We start from the raw sequence: 23,546 nt of genomic DNA, 5'->3' as shown, positions 1-23,546 counted from the left end.
CCTACCAGTAGACATGATTTACGTGTGTGTTGTTTGGCACATTCTTGAGTAAAGCTATTTTCAATTCTGATAATATTCAAGCAGCATGTTGCTTTTTAATATGCATGTCATTCTCTCTGACTCAAGCTCTTCAATTCTTGAATACATCCTTGTTAAAGAGAACAGATGGTTTCAGTTTCACTAGATGAACTTTCAAGGGTAACTTCAAATCTGGGTAACACCACTTTCTATTCAGTAGAATTGTAATGCAGGCCTTAGTGTCTTTGCAGGGTTGTTCCAACCCTGCCTGGTTCTCTTACGCTTTCTGTCTTTCTTTAATGCTGGGTTGCCTTTGCAACAAGAATAAATGACCAGTGACCTCCTCCAGGCCAGTCTTTTGTCTCTAATAAGCACTTACAATAAGTAGCCAGCTAATTCCAATTTAGTATTAATAGTCAGGGTATGAGAAGGAAGGATAGTCAGAAAATTAAAACCAAACATGGTGAGCCCAGAATTTCTCAACAGCATCAAGTATTTGGATATGCCTGTTCTATTTACAGCCTGCCCATGTGGTGCTCCCTCCTCTGTTGAATTACACCTTTCAATCAGCACTAAGTGAAACCAAAGAGGGGTCCTGCATTTGGAGGCCATGTTGCTAATTAAAATGGAACTATTTTGAGGAAAAATGCCCTGGAAAAAGAGAATAAGACAGAAGTTTAAATGATGTTTTGATTTTCCAGACAAATACCTTTTCAAAACCTCATTAGTACCTAAGAATAAGGTCAAAACCAAATGGACTTTTAGAACTACATAACTATTTGCTTATGCTACAGAAACCCTGGTCATCGGGACGTGGGTGCTGGGACCCTTTCTCTTGCCTCCCCACTAGGACAGTGGCAATGGAGCCAGCAGCATTATCATCCTATTCTGCCTGAAAATGCCTCTGACTTTTTCTCTAATAATATCCCAGCTGGATTTGTATTTCCTATCAAAACTTTATTGACTCACAGCAGGCCATTTGCAAATGATAGATTAACTCTAACCTCATTAATATACAAAGCATTGTTAAAAGAGAGAGCTTGAAAGAATTACAATGCACTAGATCTATTTCCCAAACAGAAATACACACAGTGGGTGAAATCAATGATCAGTGTGCAGCCCAGCAGCCTCGGTAACTGCATCTGTTTCTTTTGTATGACAAGCAAAATACTGGTCGCTGTATCTGTTTTCTAAATAATTTTTTCATAGAAATTACTTAGGTAGGCAGAGGTGGAGAAAGGTTCTCAGAGTTCAAAGAAAATGCTTAATATGAGCAACCAGTTCAAAGAATTTTGGCTGTCATGCTTTGGTTGGAGCTCCTTAGTGTAGGAGATAGATTGCTGGCTGTTTTGAGAATGTAACCCTATCTATAGCAGAAGTTACCTCTGGGTGTCCATGTTTCACTGAGCTGTGCATTAGGTTATATTTTAGTACATTTTTAAAAGGGAGCCAGCTCTTCATGGCACTGTACCAGCTTTCACCTTCTTGCACAGGTTGGGGAGGGGAACAGCAGGTGACCAAGAATAGGTCTAGGAAGCATGAGGGGAGAAGAAAGACTATAGCAGACTCTAATGATGGGCATTGTGAGAGGATATATACTATCACAGGCAACCTGATCATACTCCTGGTACGCCATGGCATAGTTTGTAACATGCTTGTATACATAATATATCTTCTGGAATGTTCACATTAAAGTGGTGGCTGAGGGAAGATGTATTCATCTGACAGCTGAAAAATTAACTGAAGTGCCATAGCTATGCCATTCCTAGGAACTCAGCTATCTTAGGGACAGGAAAATAAGAAACCAAATGATTTTAAGAAAAAACTGATAATAAATAAATTAAGCTAATAGACTTAAATACTGTATGACCTGAGGAAAATAACTGAGCTAAGCAAACAGGAGCTGCAAGTTGCTGTAGAGGAACTACAAACTCTTTGGAATCACTGTGTATCAAAACAAAATAATTTCCATGAACACAATTTTTTAAATATTAGTATATTTGGTATGGCACTGTTATATCACTGTTTTATTTTGGATTTTGTGCTGTGGAAATAACAATATATTGGTCTCTGCTTATAGAGGTAGGTCCATAAAAAAGATCCAAATTCTGTGATGCAAAAACAAAACCACAACTCTACAAAAATTAGTAGGATGTAGTTCTCTTCCCAAACATGCAAGCAGGCCAATTCTCATAAGTTTTTTGTATAACCTCTGTAGCTGTTACCTCTCCAAATACAGATGATTTTGCATCATACAGTGGTAGGAAGTAGGTCCTAGGAGCTTTCAGAATCACATTGTGGCACTGAATTGTGTTGTGCAATTGTCTTTCCTCCATTACATGTATTTTCTTATCTCTTCTTTCTTCCTTTCCTTCAACTAACTTCATCCTAGATGCAAAGAATTTCTTGCTGACACTGAAATACTCCTCAGAAATCCCGCTTGCTCATATTTGTATAGGAAAAGCTGTACTTCTCTTTATTTATTTTGTTTGTGAGATATATTTATCTGTTAGAAAACAAATTATTGTCTGTTGAACAGAGAAAGAAAGAAAGAAGGGAAGAAAGAAAAGAAAAGAAAAGAAAAGAAAAGAAAAGAAAAGAAAAGAAAAGAAAAGAAAAGAAAAGAAAAGAAAAGAAAAGAAAAGAAAAGAAAAGAAAAGAGAAAAGAAAAGAAAAGAAAAGAAAAGAAAAGAAAAGAAAAGAAAAGAAAAGAAAAGAAAAAAAGAAAAGAAAAGAAAAGAAAAGAAAAGAAAAGAAAAGAAAAGAAAAGAGAAAAGAAAAGAAAAGAAAAGAAAAGAAAAGAAAAGAAAAGAAAAGAAAAGAAAAGAAAAGAAAAGAAAAGAAAAGAAAAGAAAAGAAAAGAGAAAAGAAAAGAAAAGAAAAGAAAAGAAAAGAAAAGAAAAGAAAAGAAAAGAAAAGAAAAGAAAAGAGAAAAGAAAAGGGACGAAGGAGGGAGGGAGGAAGGAAAGAAAGGAAGAAAGGAAGAAAGAAAGAAAGAAAGAAAGAAGAAAGCAAGCAAGAAGAAAGCGAGAAAGAAGAAAAATATTTAAGACCTTCTGCTCAATGGGAAACTGACTTTAGAAAAAGCATCATGGGATTCCATTTGGTCAGTAAAACCTTAACAGACAATAAAAGGGAGAAAGAACACAGTTTCCTACACCATATGGGATTTCTGTGGAAGTTGTAGAGATTCAGCATGGTGGTAGTTTGCTAATGTTCTATTTACTAGAAATGTAGAAATGCATCGGAGGAAGGTCTGACTGTACAAAAGAAAAAGAAATCTACTCCAGACAACGTTGGTAACAGTGAATATAGGTGTTATAATTACAAAATACCCATTTCTGAAACAATGAAAGCCATAGTCACATCTGGCACAGAATATCAGTAACTGAAATAATAGTTTCTAGGGAAAGAATAACAACAGCAACGATCAGCGTCATCATCGTAGAAATATATATATTGCTAAAGGAAATAACAGCCTGATGGTGTAAATATGGTGAATTTCCTCATTAATAATAATACCCCTGGGTGCCTTTCCTTATCTGATTGTGTATAGCTTTGGGGTTACTTTATTCCCTTTCCTTCTTTCTTTTGACTTTTTATTGCTTTAAGGAAAAGACACGTCAATTTCTCATCATTCAGACACTAGGGAGTCAATTAAAAGACAAATGGCTGCGCTTTGCTGGTTTTGTAAGAGTGGTTGCTTTCTGGGCCCAGTGCTCCTAACTTGTCATCCTGCACAAATCTGAGCAGTGTCTGACACAGGGGTGCTGAATTTGTTCACCAGCCTCCGTGCCGGGTGTTGAGAAGGAAGACAGTGGCTAACCCACCCACGGCCTCCTTCATGCCTATGTGCTGGCCAGGTCGTTGCTGAGTTGGCATTGCATTTTCAAGAGCATGAATGACTTGTGAACTTAAATCCTTCTCCAGTGACATTTGATGGGGATCTAGCCCCTCAGCCACTTGAGAACTTCTGGAAATTTTGCCCCAGCAACAGCCCTACTCAGTGCAGGGCTGCTCTGCAAAGAGCGAGCGCAGAGCTTGCTCTGTGGCTTGTGGAAGGTTTCCTCTTCTGTGCGACAGCCTTCACGGTGAACCTTCCCTGAGAAAAGCATCATGTCGTCAGGGACCTGAGGGCACCAGCCATCACCCCTGGGCGGTCCCTCCCCAGCCCCTGGGGCTCCCACACCTGCACACATGCCAGGACCCCATTTTGGCCCCTCCGGGGCCATCAGCCCTGCAGCAGGGTCCGTCTCCAGCTCCCCACAGCCCTGCCCTGCCCAGCCATGGCCCCTGCTGAGCCAGGCCCACCCACAGTCCCATGTCCTGGCCCCACCTTGGCCCGTCCCCATCCCCAGGGAGGTGCCTGGTGACTACAGCTGGGGCTGCCCTGGTGCCCCCGGCTGCTCCAGGCTGGGGGGTGGGATAGGCAGGGCCTGCCCTGCACCCTCCCACAGGGAGCCTTGCAGCCCCAGCCCTGCGGCCCCAGCCCCTAGGTAGCCGCTGATCCCCATTGCGCCCCAACACAGCTGTTGAGACAGCGGGCTCAGCTGCCGTCTCCAGTGGGTCATGATCTCTGCCTCCATTCCCCTACACATCAGATTCCCCAGCAAGTGCAGCCACTCCTGCTCCCATGTCCCTTTGGCACCAGGGTGGGACTCTCTGCACCCCTTCAGAGGCACCTGCTGTCTTGCCTTTGTTGTACAGTTATACAAATAAAATACAAAGTTATACTGCATGCAGAAGAGAAAGAGGAAAGTTGATATACAAGATTTAATGCCACAAACAGCTGAAAATTTTACTGCAGTGGTTCTGCATGTTGTAGTCAGAAGACACAGCAACAGCCCCAGCTTTCCTGCTTGCAGAAGTGAGCATTTCCTCCTGCCACGCATTGTCCTGCTCCACGTAAGAAACAGCAAAAACAGTAGAAAGGAGTGGCATGAACTGGCTGACTGTCAGGCTTGCTCTGCCTTGGCACTCCATAGCAGACCACAGCAAGATGAGATTTCCTAGACAAGCAAGCAAGAATTGTTATTTGAATAATTCTGAAACGGTCATGAAATATGCTTAGTAAGCCTTTCCCACATCAGTACTTGGCAGTTTACTAACGTCATTAACATTATTTCCGCTTAGAACTGAATGAGCTGTCAGTTTTTTAATGGATATATTGTCTGGCTAAAGTAGAAAAAGGGATTGATTTGCAATTATTTATTTCAGATCTTGGATAGTTTGATACACAGTTTGATATTCTTCCAGTGATTGAATTGTATATGTTACAGATAAATTCAAAGTTATGCATACTCCAGAAATAACTGCTTTTAATCAGATTGATCCTGGACAAACCCACATGTACCCAGAGAACTCTAGAAATGATGATTCTCTCTGGGCATATCTTGAAACACAGACTGAAAACATCTGAACTTGCTGAGTGCATGACAATAGAGTTTTGGCATGGATTAATTAACAGCACAGAAACCAAGGAATTCCTTCCCATGCTTCCCCAGTTTAATACTGTCCCCCTCTTAGAATTGTCCTGATAATGAGTAACCTATATTGTTCTCCTTAGGTACAAAACTCTTCTCTGAAATTTTCATTACTTTGTACACATTCACACACAAGCACATACACACACGTACTGCAAAACTTTCTCTTCAAGTGCCCCTCTACTAAAAAGTTTTATATCTGATACTGCTCACGAGACATGAAATTTAAGCACAAGTAAGTCCAAGATTCCAGTCATTTAGGGCCTTAGGAAATAAAAGAGTATATTACTTGGGATGAGCTTTCTCACCTTTGCACGGAGCATACCTTGACATCAGATGTGAAAGCCTCATTATGAAGGAGAATGATTTAAACCCCACCTATAGTATGAAAATAGGTCAAGAGATATAACCCTAGTACATGTCAGTTTGTATGGAGCTTACCAATAAAAGTGCTCTCAGGCCACATGGAAAAATGAGAGAGAGAGAGAGAGATGAAACATCTGGCTTCTTATGAATTAATTGCAGATGCTCAAATTAATCTCATCAACATGCAGACAAACAGAGATGGAAACTTCAATTACCTAATAGTATATTGGAACTATCTTGACCAGTTGCTGTGTCTTTCTGCCTTCAGAAATGAAATCTTGGCTGAAGCTGCTTTGCCTTTAATAGCACGCCTGAACTTCAAGCACACTGCATCTGACAACAGATGTGAATTTATTAGCCCCACTGAGCGAAGCTGTACTTGCAAAGGATTTAAGATTGTAAACAGATAGTTTCACAGAGTTGGAAAATGGTAGAGCAAGAAAATCCAGCCACGCAAAACCTGCTAATGTCTGAAAAGAGGAGAAAATGCAAAGCCCTGGTATGATGGCCTGAAGTTCTGCCAGGTTGGTAAGTGAGATCTTCCTCACTAGCATCCAACAAACATTTTGTCAAGCAACTTGACTCGAAGTTCAGATGTTACTGTATATACAAACACAATTCCATGTCCTGTAGTTGGCATGTTAATTTGAAGAGCACTAATAAGGCTTCAGTCTATCAAGACAATAAAAAATAAGCCTAATAAACATCAAGAAGCAACTAGTTCTGCCACAACAAAGCACTGAGCATAAAATTAAAACCATGAAAATCATAGGGATCACTGCTGACTTTATGTGGAGGAGAACTGTAATACGTAGGCATCTATTGTATAAACTGGAACTATTTACTGGGCAGTTGGGTAATCCTTGCCTGGCAGAGATGAGGGAACTTCATCTCAGGTATGAAAATAAAGAAGATCACATTGGTCTGTCTGAACAAGTCAAAATAATGAACCTTGTAAGCTTTACTTCTAAGAGTTTTTGGGACCCTCCCATGAAATACAGTATGTAGAGTTCTCAGGAGCAAAGAGTTAAAAGATGTGTTTGACCTGGTTATGGTGACAAAAGAAGACTGTTTCTTAAAAAATGGGACACAGTATGGTGTATCTCCACTTTTTTTTTTTTCAATGAACTGATTTACACAATGCAAACTATCTTTTACTCCTTTTCTACAAAGAGAAACCTATGTGAAAAGAACAGAAAACATCCAAAGACAGGTGATCAAGGCTTTATAATTTTCTGAACACTAAATCTTGTGGAATCAACAAGTTGACATAAGTAACAGCAATTTTATTTAACAGATTCTGATTCTGAGTTTCAAATTTGCAAAGGCTTCTGACACTTTTTCATTTTCAATATATGACCTTAAATCAAATGAAATAGATGTCATTCTGAACACAAAGGAAGAAAGACATTTTATTACTTAGAGGTGATGCTCCTACTATCCACATTTTACTGTTTTCATTTATGTTATTACAAATGAAGAATGAAATCACATTTTTTAAGAACATTTTTTTGTGTATATGTATTTAAGAATATGTTTGGCGATGAAAAAACTGTTGATATAAAAAGAAAATCCCAAGTATAACTGGGTAATTCTATGTAGATACACTTTCCAAGCAAAATCTTGATTGGATTTTATCTTTGATTAACCCCTTGATTCTCCCCAACAAAATTTAATTTAATTCTCTAAAAATATTTTTAAAAATGCAGTGGAGAGGAAATTCCAAGCTTCCCAGGATGCACATATAAACTATACGTGCATGTGAAACTGTGAAGTTATGGACATGCCTGGTCAAACTGGGAATCAAATGCAGTGGTAACCTTGATTTAGCAGTTGGTTTCATACGAGTCTTTGCCAGGACATGTCAAGATCTGTCCTTTATTTCTATAACTTATTCACCTATTCATCTGTTTATTGCACAGATTATAGTTTGTTTATATCTTATACTCCCTACTATCATTCTCATTTACTGCCTGGTATCAGGCAATTTTTAATTATTTAAACATCTCTAAGGAAAAACTATGAGATATTTTTGGGGAATAAAAGTGGGGAGTTTCCATTTACCTATTTTTACTGTTTTTTATATGGAAACAAAAATTTTGTAATTCACATTATTTTTTCAGATCATTTAGCACTCCTCACACTCGTCACAGTTTTTTCCTCCTTTTTCTCTGTCTCTCTGACCTGTCCCACACTCATTGTATAGACAGCAGGTCCAAACCCAAGAGCAAATAACTCAATATGGGGGTGGGGCAGATGGGTACTCACCTAACACAGACTCTGCAATCTGGCAACAGAAAATTAATTTTAAATTTTGCATTTTAAAATACAAAGTCCTTTAGGTGAAATCTGAGAGCAGAAAATATTTTAAAGTTACTCTTAGTTTAATTTTTGGCTGTCATATTTTCCCTATATTTTCCATTCAAAATATAGCACTAAACATCACATCTACATCAGGAAACATGGAAATTGGGAAAGTAGAATTTAACTGTGTAAAACACACGGCAGAGGTGACCAGTCCACCTTAGTCCAGAGAATTCTAACTGATCTGCCTTTGGTGAATCGGTTATGGCACATTATAAAAGACGAGACCTAAGAATATGCTTGTGGTTAACACACTAAACAAGCTTGTCCTTTTTGAGGAAACCTGATTCCTAAAACCCCTCATCTGTTATGCAGTCCACAGGCAAGGAATCCTGTCACACAGTCCTTCATCACTGACTGTCACTTCACTCAATTTACATTTGCATCTCAAACCTAACTTGACGTTTTAAAGTTTGCAGGAAGCATGGGCAGAGGTCAAAAAGATAGACTATTCAGATTATTGTAAGGTTATCACTCGATCAGGTGAGAGGACTTTTCAGTTTCCTAATGATTTTTTATGTTGACCTTTGAGTAAAGTTTTATAAACTCTAGCAGTAAAAGTGAAGATAAAGCTTGTAGTCTAAATAAGCAGGAGGTGAATTTAAATGTATATGAATGTATATGTAACTTGTCTGTGTCTAACAAATCTTGAAGGGCTAACTTTGTCTATGATTTGAACATCATTGATAAATTCAGATTATCTTTAAAAGCATATATTCAGGCTTAGGAACACTTTAAAATGCCCACACTAAAGCTTTAGGTGTTTAATAGTAGTTCATGTGTCTGTATGCCACTTTCTTTTACCTGCTTGTCAGGATTTCATTTCCATTTTAGCCAGATGAAAGACCAGCCAGTTTTCTGTTACAGGAAACTATATGAGTTGTTGTGGTTTAACCCCAGCCAGCAACTAAGTACCATGCAGCCACTCACTCACTCCCTGCCCCTGGCTGCCAAGGGATGGGGAGGAGAATCAAGAAGAAAGTAAAACTTGAGGGTTGAGGAAAGAACAGTTTAGGAATTGAAATAACATAAAATCAATAATAATAATAATAATAATAATCTTCATCATCGTCGTCGTCATCATCATCATCATCATCATCATCATCATCATCATCATCATCATCATCATCATCATCATCATCATCACAATGATTGTAATGAAAAGGAGGGAGGAGAGGAATAAAATTCAAAGGAGAGGGGAAAAAAACCCAAACAATTGATGCACAATATAATGGCTCACTACCTGGCCAGTCCCTGAGCTGTGATCAGCAGGACCCAGCCAACTCCCCACAGTGCATATCCTGAGCATGATGTTCTGTGGTATGGAATACCCCTTCGGCTAGTTTGGGTCGGTTGTCCTGACTCTGCTCCCTCCCAGTTTCCCAGCCTTCTCACTGGCAAGGCCTAAGAAAATGAATACTCCTTGACTTAGTATAAACATTATCTAGCAACAATTGAAACCGTCAATATGGTATCAACATTATTCTTACACCAAATCTAAACCACAGTACTGCACCAGCTAATTAGAAGAAAAATAACTATCCCAGATGAAACCAGGACAGAATCAATAGGTGAAATGCAAGGGGATGAATGGGTCAGTGCACATATACATAACCTACCAGGTTAAAGACAGAAATATAATACAGGGCAAAAATTCCTGAATCATGCAGCTGAAGGCTTGAGCACCCAAGTACCTCCTCCTAGACACAATGTATGTGGGAGCTGCCACAGCAGGCCGTGATAGTGATACACGATCACAGGAAGGTTGGAGCTCCTGGTGTAAAGGACCGCTTTCTGTAGCTATGAAAGTGAAATCTCAGTTAGCAATATATAGGATAGATTTAATCAACAAGTTCATTCCAAGAACAGAAATACCGTATTTCACAGCATAGTCTTCTTCAGAGAAGTAGCCAAAATTGCACATCCCTAATCCATTAAACCAAGCACAGAGACAACTTGCACCAGGTAATTTGGCATGGTCTGAATTGTGTACACCGTGTATGCTGATGTCACTGTGAGTGTGACTTCAGGTAGAGTTTCTAGGGCCAAGTGAACACCTGGCATTAGTCCAGGGGAATATGGTTGTTAAGGGATTAGAAGAGGAATATTAACTTAATTTAGCTGACTGTAAGTGGGCAAATACTGCTATATATCTAACATAGCTCACTTATATCCTAAAAATCATAGGCAATTTTTTCACAGAATCTGCCATATGCAAATTGCTCTTCAATGGCTGCAGTGTACAGGCAGGGTATGGGCTGTCTGTTAAGTATAGAGAGACAGCATTTACTATTTTCTACCAGATCTTTTGGTAATGAAGAAAATGTACTAAGAGTAGATTAACTCCTTAGACATAACCTCCAAGCTCAGAAGGCTTCCAGGAGATGTTCAGTATGGTTAACATTTGCTTTTTGAAAAATCAGTTCAGTGCCATGTGCTAAGTGATCATGTGTTTATCCAGCATATCTGTTAGCTGGTCTTGAGTTCGTCAGTCAGCCCACCTTCCGCACTCATACACATGGCTGCCCAGGTGCAGAGCAGAGTCAATAGTTTCACTGTCTTGCTGTCCTTACTCTTACTCTAGGCAGTGCTATGTCTCTAAATCCACTCTCACGTGTCTTGGAAAAAATTTTTGAAATTTTTGGAACTGAGAAAGCTCACAGGTTCTCAAAAGAGAAGACCTGTTAAGGTGTGTACTGGCTGTCAGTCCCCAAGCCAGTTCAACAGGAAAACCTGTCTCCTGGAATGGCTTGTATCTATCCATAGCAAAAGTTCAACTTTGTGATATTGTCAGCTGAGATAGACATGGAAAAGGTGATGTGTGTAGAAAGGCAGCCTTCAAATCCAGCTAAGACAGATGTGAAAAAGAGGATGTGTGTAGTAAGGCAGTCTTCCCCATGTCCAAGTTCTGTGATTATCAGAGGCATTTATGTGCTACAGTTTTCTTAGATATTCCTGGGCTTTCTGACACCTATCATTGCACACAGAGCAACTGTACAACCACATGTAGCATGCCAGAGCATCCCCTAACCAACTCCCACAGTCTTCACAATCAGTGGAGACAGAGCAGCTTTACATTCTGGGCTTGAATTTGTTGGGTGAACAGGAGCAGCACAAGAGCAGCAGAGAGCGAGTTGGATGCTGATCCTAACCTGCAGGTCACTGTTATGCCTAACTGATCTATTCAGAATAGGCATCATAATCATCTCACTTTAAAATCACTCTTGCATTCATACTACCAGAAAACCCCGATAGAACTCACTAAAGAGAATGACAGCCACCTTAACGCCAACAGTCAGAATGTACCAAACACAAAAGTTAGCTTGAAAAACCCAGGGAGGAATAAGTGTGTTACTTAACTAGAATCATGCAATACACCATTCATAGTGCAAGGACATCCTAAAATCAGAATATCTCAAGCCCTTGGAAGGAGGTGCTAGATAAACAGGACTCAAAACTACTTGTGACTTTCAGGGAAATCGTCTTTCTGAGTAGACCTCCTGTGCTGAGCAATTGGTACTGTGCAGGGAGCGCTCAATGCCCATCTTTGATGGCAGTAAGTGTAGGTAAGATCAGTGTGCAGGAGACACAGAAGTGCTGGGGTTTGACTCTTCTGAGTCTCCTTGGGAGTGGACTTGGGTGATGGCAGAATGCTTGGTCTCTGCCTTGCCCTGTGATCTTCCTGTCCATCCCTCCTCTTCCGCTGCCCAGCTGCTGGACAGCTGCTGTTTCTGAAACCTATGTTTTCTTTTCTGTCTTCCTGAACTTTGAGAAATGGGTGAGTTGCTTAGCCTTTTTACGGGCCTTGTCAGTCTGTCAGAGAAATGAATTTTCTAGCACTTTAACAATATCTGTGGCTTGATAGCAGATGCTGGAGCATTCAGTTGTTGGGCTGAGCAGAGGGAATGGAGATGGGTGCTAGTCGGTTGCAGGATGAGGTTTTTCTAACACACCGTTTTTGTGCGTGCCTTGACAGAAATCTGGAAATTTCACATGCACATTCCAATTCACCCTCCTTGAAAGCCTGTATTGTATTCTTTTGCTTAAAACAAAGCATGCAGACAAACAGATCAAATTTAGTGATGCCACCAATTACAAAGCTAAACATGGAAATTTTATCCATTCTCTGCCCCAGAGCATCAAGTTTACACTGATGTAGTAACACTGATTTTCATGTACTTGTTTGTCATTTACATGAAGTTACAGAAAAATGGGGGTACTTCTACCATGTCACATCAAAGCCCAGTTTCCGCCCTTGACTAAAACTGTTATGAGTGTGTTGATTATAGTTAATGGTATTCATCTCACTCTAAATATGTGTTTTCACTGTCTTCTAGAGCTGTCTCCTGCTAAGCAAGCATTCTGTTTTGCTGAGTGGAGGCTATTAGGTATTACAGAAAGTTATGACATTTATAGTTTCACTCTCATTATAAAACACTGTTTACTTCCAAATTTCCCTTCTTCCTTCCCTCCCCTCTCCAGAATATACTTAGCAATGAGCTGAATGGTCTCTGTTTTTCTTGCATGTATGGCATCAATCAGCACTTGCAAAGGATAGTGTATCCTTGGCTCTACTTGATTGAGATGTGCAGTTGCACATTTACATAATTAATATACACATCCATATTTAATCTGTGCAGATGAAGACAAAGTCATGACTGCTCAAATGCCACAGAGTTTGGCAAGCTTCCAATGTTGGCAAAAAGCTGTGCTCTCATGCTTTCCTCTGGGTGGAATTGCAACCACTTAGTACAGTGACATACGTACCAAGCCTCTCTACTTTTCAGATGGGAGAGAGGGAGACTGAGTAGTAAAACTGCCCTCAGATGCTCCCTTACACACTCCTATAATGTCCTAATTACCTGAATAAGCATTTGTTTGACTTTCTTCTTCCTCTCATCTCCATTTTCACTTAAACAAAGGCAGAGATTGTTGGTTTTGGTTGTGCCAGTTCTAGCTGGTGTCGTAAAGGCCTTTTTAGGAGTTTGTGTATCTTCCATAGTAGAAGCTGCAGAGATGAAGTAGTGGCAACAGGTTCATCGCTAATATTTCTGTGCTACTGTAACAAGGACCAGGAGAAGCTGGGTCCTAGCTATGTAGGAACTTGCATTACACAGTGGTATGTTATTGGCAGCTTCTAATACAGAAGCTTGGATTCCCCCTCTCCTTTTGAACTTTATGTGTCTGACAGAGGTGCCTGCCTTCACCTTAGTGTGTCCCCAGATCCCCTCTACGAACCAGCAGGTTCAGAGAAATGTCTTAAAGTGAAGTGAGGTGAATTCAGACCTAAGACAGGAAAGAACAATTCTCGTCTGTGAAATAAAAGGAAGCCTTGACCTATATTTCTGTTTCTGTCTGAAGCAAGCATAAGATCTGACTTTTTTTATTTAGAGATGGACAAGTGGCTGCCAATGACAGGATGGTACATTGTGACTGGGGCACCTGAGCAAGCAACAGGAGTCTTTGGTGTCCTGCCTTCTCCCACATCCTAGTGGAGATCTGGATCACCAGAAACAACTCTAAGTAATCAATCTGTTAATTTTGTGCCATCTGTGGTCCCCAGAGAAAGCCTGTGCTTGCCAGCAGCCATGAACTCAACAGAAAGTAAGTATAATCTATATACAATATATAATATTGTACAATATTTAATAAGGAACACTTTTGAAAGGGCTAGGAGCAAGGTTAATAGGCTGAATAAGGACGAATAAGGTCTATTTTTAAAAGTATCTTAGATCTGGGTATCTGAAAGAGCTGGCTACCATGTAGAAGAACATTTAAATAGTTTGTATTCCTTTAGCTGTTTAAGAAGAAATAATTGCCTAGTGCCATAACTGGTGGAAAAGAACCATACAAATGCATCCTGACAAACCTAAGAGAAAAGGGAGAGAGTACTTCTGCAAAACTTCAGCCATCTTTGATCCCTGAAATAAAAGATGGAAATATTCCTCAGGAAGAGATGCTAATCAGCAAAAAAGGACTTCCCGTTTTTAGCTACAGTGTAACCACTTTCCTAGCTGGTTTCTCCTATTAACTTTACTTGGTTTTCCCAACCTTCTCTTTAAAAGCTTGACATTAGGTCTAGCTTCATTTTTTTCCTTTGTTTTATCATTAAGCTTTTCTACTGTTTGTGTCCCTGGAAAGCAACAAATTTACCACATGCTACAATCACAAGTTAGCATAGCTCTGGGAAACAGTGTCTGACAGTAGCCCAAAGGACCTGTTCTTCAGTGTATATTTTGGCAACACTAGGAATTTGGAAATTTCCCATTGGACTATCAAAACTAGTTAGGAAACTGGTATTGCTCTGTGTCTCATTTTATAAAGCAGTTCCAGTCAACAGATAAAACTCACCAGCAGAAGACTGATGACCTGTATTATACGACTCCAGGAAAACAAGAAACCATCAAACAGAGATTTTGGCTATTCTAGGGTGTGTAGTTCTCTCCAAACAGAAATTCTATAATAAGCATATCTAAAACGGGATAAAACACCACAGAAATCGCCTGTGAGTTCCGGTACAGAATACTCCAGGAAGAGCAGACAACTGAAAAAGGGCAATGCTTCCTGTTAAAAATGCTCCATGGGAGCTGCTGTGCTCCCTCTATTCTGTGGGGAGGATGGGACATGGGATGAAAGACAGGGATATGTGATATTGGCTGAGGCATTTTTCCATTATTTTTATGCCACAGTCACTACATATGGGGCTAGATACTGTATCTCCACAAATGTCATGTTAAATAATAGAGATAATGATGGCTAACTCTCCAGAAAAATTACTGTCTTTGTCTCTCTCCTTTCTAGAGACAGTCCAAACTTCTTTCTGTTTTCCAAAGGAGAGGGGGGAAAACATGAAAAAAAATCCCACCTGAAACACATGTGAAGAATTCATTTTTCTGCAGAATTAATAATTATGGGGTTTTTCCCCTCAGTTACAATGAGGAAGTTACGTTAAATAATAGAATTGTTTCAGGATTTAGACTTATCATTGCTGTGCATTGGGGCTGCCAGCCTTCTCCCAGGAGTTCATCCCGCATACACATTTCCATCAACTCAAATCAATAAACTCAATTCAAAGGGGTTTAGCTTGCCCAGTGGAATGTACGTTCTTAGTGGAATAAACACTTCAAAACTGGGACAACAGCTTTTGTTTATTGTTACATGAATGGCAATAGTAACAATGAATGGAGTGATCTAATATTCTTCCTTTAAGGTAGGCTAAGTATAACACTTTCATTTCAAGTCTAATTATTTCCTTCTCTAAAAGATACAATTGTATTTTTAATGGATGCACACAGGAACACAATTAGTAGTTCCAGCAATCTGGAATCATTCAGAATCCACATTATTTTCTCTCCTAAAGGCAACATCTGAGCTGGCATCAGAACTGACTTTTTCATCCCAGAGGAAGAGACTCTTCAGTGGGGTTTGGTGTTCTCTGTAGGGGAGATGACACCAGGGGGTCGGACAGGATCTCTGTCCTGCTGCTCAGAACAGATGAACCATGTTTGGCTCCCCTGGATAGCAAGACAGAAAAGCCAAGAAGAAGCTGTTCTCTGTTTTCTGGCAGTCTTAAAACCACAAACATCTTTCTTTGGTTAGAGCACCAATGTTTTGCATTTATTTCTCAATACTTGCATTTCAGTCACAATAACAAACAAGAAAACTATATTTGGATGTCTGACAGTAAGTTTATTTCTTAATCCAGCAGGACATGTTGGGATTATTTCAGTAGATATATAAGACTCAAAGGCAAATTATAGTTTCCTAGTATTATTTCAGATCAGTTATGTGAAATATCCAGCCTTCTACAATCCATTTCCTTCTGTTTAACCTTCTTCTAACAGTGATGCCAAATTATACACAGGAAAGTAAAAGGAATAGATGCTCAATAACGCAGCGCATTCTCCTCAAAAGCACCCAGAAGTAAAACAGTTCTGAGGGACCAGGCCAATTAGATCAATTCACCCTCCCTGACAACTGGCAACATGGATTAAAATTTTGTTTCCATTTGGCTGGAAGCCTGGACCATGATCTGACAAGCTCAACAGTGCTATATCTAGTTGGCAGTTAGGTAAAAAAGACTGAAGAAGAGGAACACTGTGGAATACTGAAGAAGCACAGTAAATGGCATTAACAACTCAATGTCTACAATTCTTTAATTCAGCACTAAATATTCAGTACATGAGATTAGGTGATACAACCCTATTATTAAAGTAGCTGAGGGTCTGCCATGCAACGGGAGATATTCAATAGATTAAGTAATAGTTGTAATTTTACTTCATTATTCAGATTCTAAGGTCTTTAGGGCAAATAATATGTCTATCTGTGTTCTCTAAGGCAGTATGTATATTTATGGTTCTATCTAAATGCCTCAATGTAATGATAATGTCAAGTTGCATTTCTATTGAGCTTTTAACGTGGTTGAGGATCAGGTCACCCAAGTACACAAGGTCCCAAAATGCAGCTCTACCATGACCTCTCCAGGCTGAAGGACACAGTTCCTTTCATCTATACCTTCTTGCAAAACACACAGTTTACAATGGAGTGACAAGTGACTTTGCTTTGAAAAATGATGTTGCAGGAGTGGCTCCTTGGGGTTTGATGTTGTCTACCTCAGTGACTTCCCCTTCAGATTGCTCAGTGCATAACTAAGAAAAAATAGTTGTAATTGTGTGACTTTCCTGGTAACTTACCTGTGATTCTAAGGACCAATTTTGTCATCTTCTAGTCTCAATATGTGACTTCATCACCCACTGAAATGAAAGGAAGGACATTGGGGAAAAATAAGGCTAGTGCAGAAGCTGACCTGACCTTAAGTGGAAAGTTTGCCTGACATGCAGTTGGAATGGACAAAGTATTCACACAGGTGAATGTTAGGCATCTAATCTGAGTGTCTAAGAAGTTAAGGGCCTTTAGGCCCTTGTCCCCAGTGGACAATGATAGTGTCCAAGGTAGTAACTCAGCTCTCTCCATGCTCAGGCAATCTGCTCAAGCAGCAAGTCCACTGAGTAAAAGGGTCAGTTTTATCATGATTAGTGTTGCATGACATGCAACAATTGTACTTTAAACGCTTAGGACACCAGCCACAAGCTAGCTGAGACAGTGCAGCTGGTATGTGCATGGGACCACAGTCTGCTCCTGGCCGTACCTACTTGTTAACCAACTCTCTACTTATGAATACTGACATGGAGAGGAGATGACTTTCCCTATTTTGGACATGAAGTAGCCAGGAATCAACTTTTACTTTACAGCTTCACCTTATAATCACTGCATTTAAGCACTGCCCCATCAAGGAAGCCAGATTTAGAAATCAGTAGACCTCGGTCATTTTCAGTGCAAGGTCTATAGAAACTATAGGCATATAAAGACTACTTTCAAGAGGTCCACAGAAAATATGTTAAAACCTGGACATTGTCAATGGATTTATGACCACTATAGAAGATCTTGGACACGTCACAAACGTTTTAGAGTTCAGTTAAAAAAATATTAGAAATTGGAATCCACTGTCCCAGAAAAATGGATACAAATAAAGTGGACAAGGACAGTTCTGCCAGTGCCTTTTACTGCAAATAAAGTTTAGTAAAACTTTCAAGAATGTGACTAGCTGGATGATTCAAGAGAGGTTGTTTCAAAACAGGGGAAGGAGAAAATACATCAAGTGTTGAAGAGCAGAAAGAAACCTGCATTGCTAAGACTTGGTGGCAAATATTTCTTGGCTGATGTCTCTTATATGAGGAGTTAATCTGAAAAGAGACAGGAAAAACAATAGCTTTGTAGGATAACTGGGGTATGACATAGCAACAGACTTGTTTTAGTGACCTTTTTTTTTTTTTTTCCCTGCAGTGCCAGCCTCTAAAGCAGTTAAGAGATGTGTGGTTTTTCACATCCTGATGCTAACAACCCAGATAATTTCCTCCTAGCTAGTTCCATAATCTGTTTTATGGGCACAGTAAGTCCTTTGCTCCTTATCTTCCTGGAGTGATAAGGTGCCACCTGTTCTCACAGTGAATTCTGGTGGAAGATGTTCTATGCCTGTAAAAAAACATGTGCAGGAAAAGTGTGATTGATGTTTAAGGACTGTGTCTTAAAAAACAGAGTTTGTGATATAACTGCATAGGTTTCTTGTTGTGTCTTACAAAACTTAATTATTCCTAGACGAAACAATGGCTTCACAAAAATTAATGATTGTTTCTATGTCAGTACATTGAAAATTCATTTCTAGTATTTCTCTTGTCTTGCTTCTCCCACACATGAAGCTTCCTTGCCTCATATAGTGATGAGTTGGGCTTCTTGTGAGACACTTCCATCAAAGCAAAACAAAAAATGGCAAACATATCCAACAGATATATGTAACACCTCACCTGGCCCTGTGGAACTTTCAGGATAAGGAGAAAACAGAAAATAATCTCCTACACTGATAACTGTTACATCTTTCTCCATGGTTTCTGTGAAGTCTCTTCAGCAACCTTCACTCTGTCTGGAATGGTGTCATCAGACTTGGCTCTGCGCATGGCACAAAAGTATATTGTCCCCTCTCATCCTCTACTGCACCATGAAACCAGCTTTAACTGTCTGTCCTCACATTTCAAGCTCTGCTTGGGGCTGCTAAAGCATCTTTCTCATGAGGGCACCCCTTAACAGGATTAAGCAACTATATTAAATCCAAATTGAATTGTGGACTCATTGAACTCGCATTTGATTCTATTACAGATTGTATTTGTTTCATTTCATTATTTACTGCCAGAAAATGAACACCCCCCTTTTAGCAGCAGGTGTCAGACTTACAGAGCTGAGGCACAACCAGCCTAAAAAGAGTTAGCCAAACTGGAGAGAGAATAACATGACTATAAACAGCCATTTATATAAGAAACCAGTAATCATTTTAATATACTTGTGTTTGAAGTACAGGTCAGGGACAAAATTGATGATAGTTACAAAACCAGCACACTCAAAAAAAAAATAATCATATAGCCAAAGATTTGGATTATACTTTAATTTGGTAAAATCAATATCTACATCATATTTATGGAAGGAGAAGGCAAAGACTCATGAAAATGACACAATATATTTTCTGTAATGTTATTGAAGTATGAATTAGAAAGAAGAATGTTGAAAGTGTCTATAACTCATTTATAGCATATATAAATTCCTTCATCTGCTTTTACTGACTCATTTATTGCAGAAATCAATACAATGAACAAACAGATGTTTTCAGGATTCTTCCATCCGTTCCCACCAGCATCTGAAACAGTGTGTATCAAAACCTCCAAAAAGTTGCAACATTGCATAAAGCAATACGTATTTAACCTAGGAACAACATACTAGATGGTTTTCAATATGCAATATTTACTATAAAGTGACTACTAAGACCAATGGTAACTCGACCCAACACCAAGTGAAGTATAAAACAAATAACTGTCAGGTTTACAAAGGAGGCTTGATCAAGTTCTAGCTTCAAATGAGTGATTTCATTTAAAACGTTTTACTTGCAGCTACTGACAAGGAACTGATGCGTCACAGCAAACCAAACCACAGCATAGTCTCCTGGACTGTCTGCTCACTGGTAATATATGATGCTTAGAAAGAAAGAGAGAATCAAATAACTTTTAATAACAAATACTTTTGGAATGGCAACTTCTTGTCTCTAGGACAGGGAAAATTCCCTGAAATCACAAGAGATATGAAATTGTTTGAATATCACAAATAAAAAGGAAAAATGTTACTCAGTTCTGCCATTACTCCAAGTTTGGTCTGGAGTCTCAAAGACTACGCTGGCTCAGGGAAGCTGTTATAGGCCATTTATTGTTTGTTGTGAAGAAAATTTTGTGTAATCTGCATTAACAAAATGGTTGCTAAGCTTTTGTTTTGGTTTCAATTTTGCCTCTGAGAAATTACCACCTTTCTTTTTATTCCTAGTCAATTCGTGTCTGCCTCCTGATCTGCCAATCTGACTTTCTGGCATGTGCCTTCAAATGGGGAAGCTGCTTTCCCACAAGGTGACTTTTTAGAGCATAGAGTTTGGGGGGCAGTAGGAGTACTCGTGTCTTTATAGCTGTGTGTGGATGTGGTTTCATGCTGTGTACTATTAAGGGGAGTGAAAGCAAGGGCTTTTCCTTTGGCTGATTTCTTGCTGTAGTACCCCCTGCCTCATTGCTTTGGAACCTTCTGGCATGGATAACAGCCTCCTGCCACCCCTCCCCCTATGCCAGAAAATATGGGAGCTCTAGGACCCTCAGAACAAGTAGTGAGGAAAGCAGTGTGAGGTTTTGATTGCAAAAAGATTTGCAAACTGAGCTTCCCATGCATTAATAGTCCATATCGTTGTATGATTGAAATTTGCTGAAATCCGTGTCCGTATCAAATGCCTTCCATTGCACCACTGGTATATTGCATTTTTTTCTGGAACAAAACAATGAGTGTGATACTAAGGATGAAGGGACATAGTGTGTATAATCTATTCTTTCCCTTGTGTTGGATGGTGCTTGGTATTCTATCATGCTGCAGCAAGATTTAAAAAATCAGCCAGCAGTCAAAAAGGAGAAAGGCACTGAAGGGAATAACCAAAGGGAGTGCTCATTCCAGTAAAGAACATCTTCATGGCTGATGGAGCAATGGGTGAAAGTAGCAAGGGCTAAGAGTAGGGATAATGATACTTGGCAGCGTGTATTAATGCCAAAGGAAGGGCCCTATTCCATAAATACATGTTTGCTGATTCCAGAAAGACTCACTGTATGAGTGGTTCATTCACATCAAGGCTGGGACTTGTGGCGCAATAAAAGCAAGCATTATCTCGGACTCCAGCATTTATACCACCTAAGAAATGTTGCAGAGCATTCATTGCATGAGCAGGGTCGAGATAACTGTCTCACAGCCTTGGGATAGGTGGCATCCAGAGCTCTGCATCTGCCAGGGGAAACAGCTACAGAGCCTGCGAGGCCAGCCGAGCCTCACGGTAGGGACAGACGTGCTCCATTCTGATAAACCCTCTCAGGCTCATAAAAAGAGGGTGGCTCCCTCTAAATTGCCTGCTAGGAGCAGCTCTTGACCTATGTGAGCTCCCAAAACTCATTGGGAGACCCTTTAGGAGTATGCTGGCTGGCATAGACCAAAAGTGCTCCAGCATCTGCCCAGGCAGTTTATTTTGAAAAGATGTTTGTTTCAATGCCTGGAAGATTTTCTGAGATGAAGACAGCCAGAAGTCCCCATATTCTTCACTGAAGACAGCAGAGGTGCCTTGCCTGCAGGACAGAAATGCCTGTGGTCCCCCTGTTTGCACTGAGTGTTAGCAGCGATAGTCCCACAGCTGAGCAACTCAGAATGGCTGGGGTGGCTGTAGACTTGCTGTTTCCCTCAACAGCATCGCAGGCACCAGGAGCTGAACCAGAAACCAGGGCTTAAGTACCTGAGGAGCACATACTGCATGGGACAGGGCAGAGCTTTAGAAGAGTGAGCAAAGCGGGGCTCAGGCTCCTGCCCTCCATGCCTAGGGCAGGACTAATTGCCACCCCTCCATTTAGGACTGTTTTTCTCTCTCAGTGGTAAGGGTCACACAGTTACGTCCCAGCCCTAAACAGACCAGAGGGCTCAAAAGCTTCACCCCCTTTCTTGCTTACTGCAAGACAAGCCGCAGATCTCCTTCATGGCAAAAGTTCTCCGTCAAATACAAAACTGTATGGCCCTTTCCCTTCTGGGTCTGGTAAGTAAGGAGGCTGACCAGCCCAACACCTTGGTGCCACAAGGAAATGCTCATAAGGAAGGAAGAATGAGAAAAAAGCCTGAGGGAAAGCCCTCCACCCGCAGCCTAACACAAACATACCTTTTTGGGTATGCTGGATAAAGTTGTTTTCTGCGGTAGGCCTTGCAGTATTTTAAATGGATGTGGACAATTTTAAAGTCTGTCTTGATTTATGAAAGCTGTCTTAACAGATAATAATGATGTAAACTGTGTAGTGCTCCTTACAGCTCAATTTTACGGATGCAAGGTGTTGGCAAGCATTGATAAGGGAGCTGGGAGCAGGAAAACCAAGTTGTCCCCGTTTAGATTTTATCCTGCTATGTTATCCTGAGGAACAATACCTATTCTCCACACATTTACAGGGAAAGAACAAGAAAACCCTTAGGCTGCTGATCCCCTAGATATCTCTTCTTCCACTTGGGGTCTACATTGTGATCATCAGCTTCAGGGCTGTCTGCCAGTACTATTGTCCTGTGTACTCAGTCCCAGTAGTGAAGTCCTAACGCTGGGTTGCACAGTTGGGATCTTTTCCTTCCAGTACTGTTCCTAGATAACTAATTTCTTTGTCTGAAGGAAAAATTCATGAGCTTGGATAGGATACAGAAATGTTTATGCAGTTGTTATCTGAACAATAAAACATCCATGGAGTGGAGGAGAACAATGTGCAAACCACTAGCATCTCCACAACCACTTTTGTGTAGAGTACCTTCTATTTGTTCATGCAAAGTAGTGAAGATTCACCCATACCTATTTATGTGAATCAACGCTATGGGTTTGAGTCAATGACCTTTTTATTCACTTTTCAAAATTCCACCTAAATTAATTGCTTGAAAAACATTAGAAACCACAATAATGTTAAGAATCTTTACAGTTCTGCACTGCATATCTTTCTAGAAGGATTCAGCTTTAAAACTCACAGTAGATTTGGGAATCAGTCCACCAGGAAAAAGAAATAAGAGATAGAACTGTGTCTATTGCTCCCACAGCGAAGTGCAGCATTTACAACTTAAACCACTATCGCTGATAACCATCTATGAGTAAATCAATATCTGAGTCTTTTGTGGAAACAAGCCCTGCATAATGGTATCTCTGCATATTTTTACTACTGATAAGGCAATGCACTTATGAAATGCATAGGCATGAACCATGGTTCAAGTAATTTCAAACAACAAGCACATGAATAAAAATCAAACTCTTCTCCTAGACAGTTCACAAAGAGTGAAATCCATCCCTGGGCAGGGGGACTAGCACAGAGACATATCACTTCCCTAAGCTTTCAGAAACCTTCAAAACAGTGCTTTAAAGGCAGTTAAGCATTGCATAGACTTTGGGTTGGCCTTCTGCTCAGCAGTGAATTTCATCAATTGAGAATTATATGTGAGAGGTCTTCCATTTTTCACCTAAGAAGAGAAAAGGACTAAATGAGTAGGATGCATGATCCATTTCAAATAGATATCCTATTTGCAATCAACACTTATTGTCTCTGGTGCTTGTAAAGGATAGAGCAGTGTTGTCTTTGTAACTGGGAAGGAGCTATAGACATTTGTACATAAAAAGTGAAAAACAGGAGGCAGAAGAGA

This window comes from Falco biarmicus, chromosome 2 (assembly GCF_023638135.1).
Source record: "Falco biarmicus isolate bFalBia1 chromosome 2, bFalBia1.pri, whole genome shotgun sequence".
NCBI classification, from domain to species: Eukaryota; Metazoa; Chordata; class Aves; order Falconiformes; family Falconidae; genus Falco; species Falco biarmicus.
Note: the sequence above shows the minus strand (reverse complement) of the source record.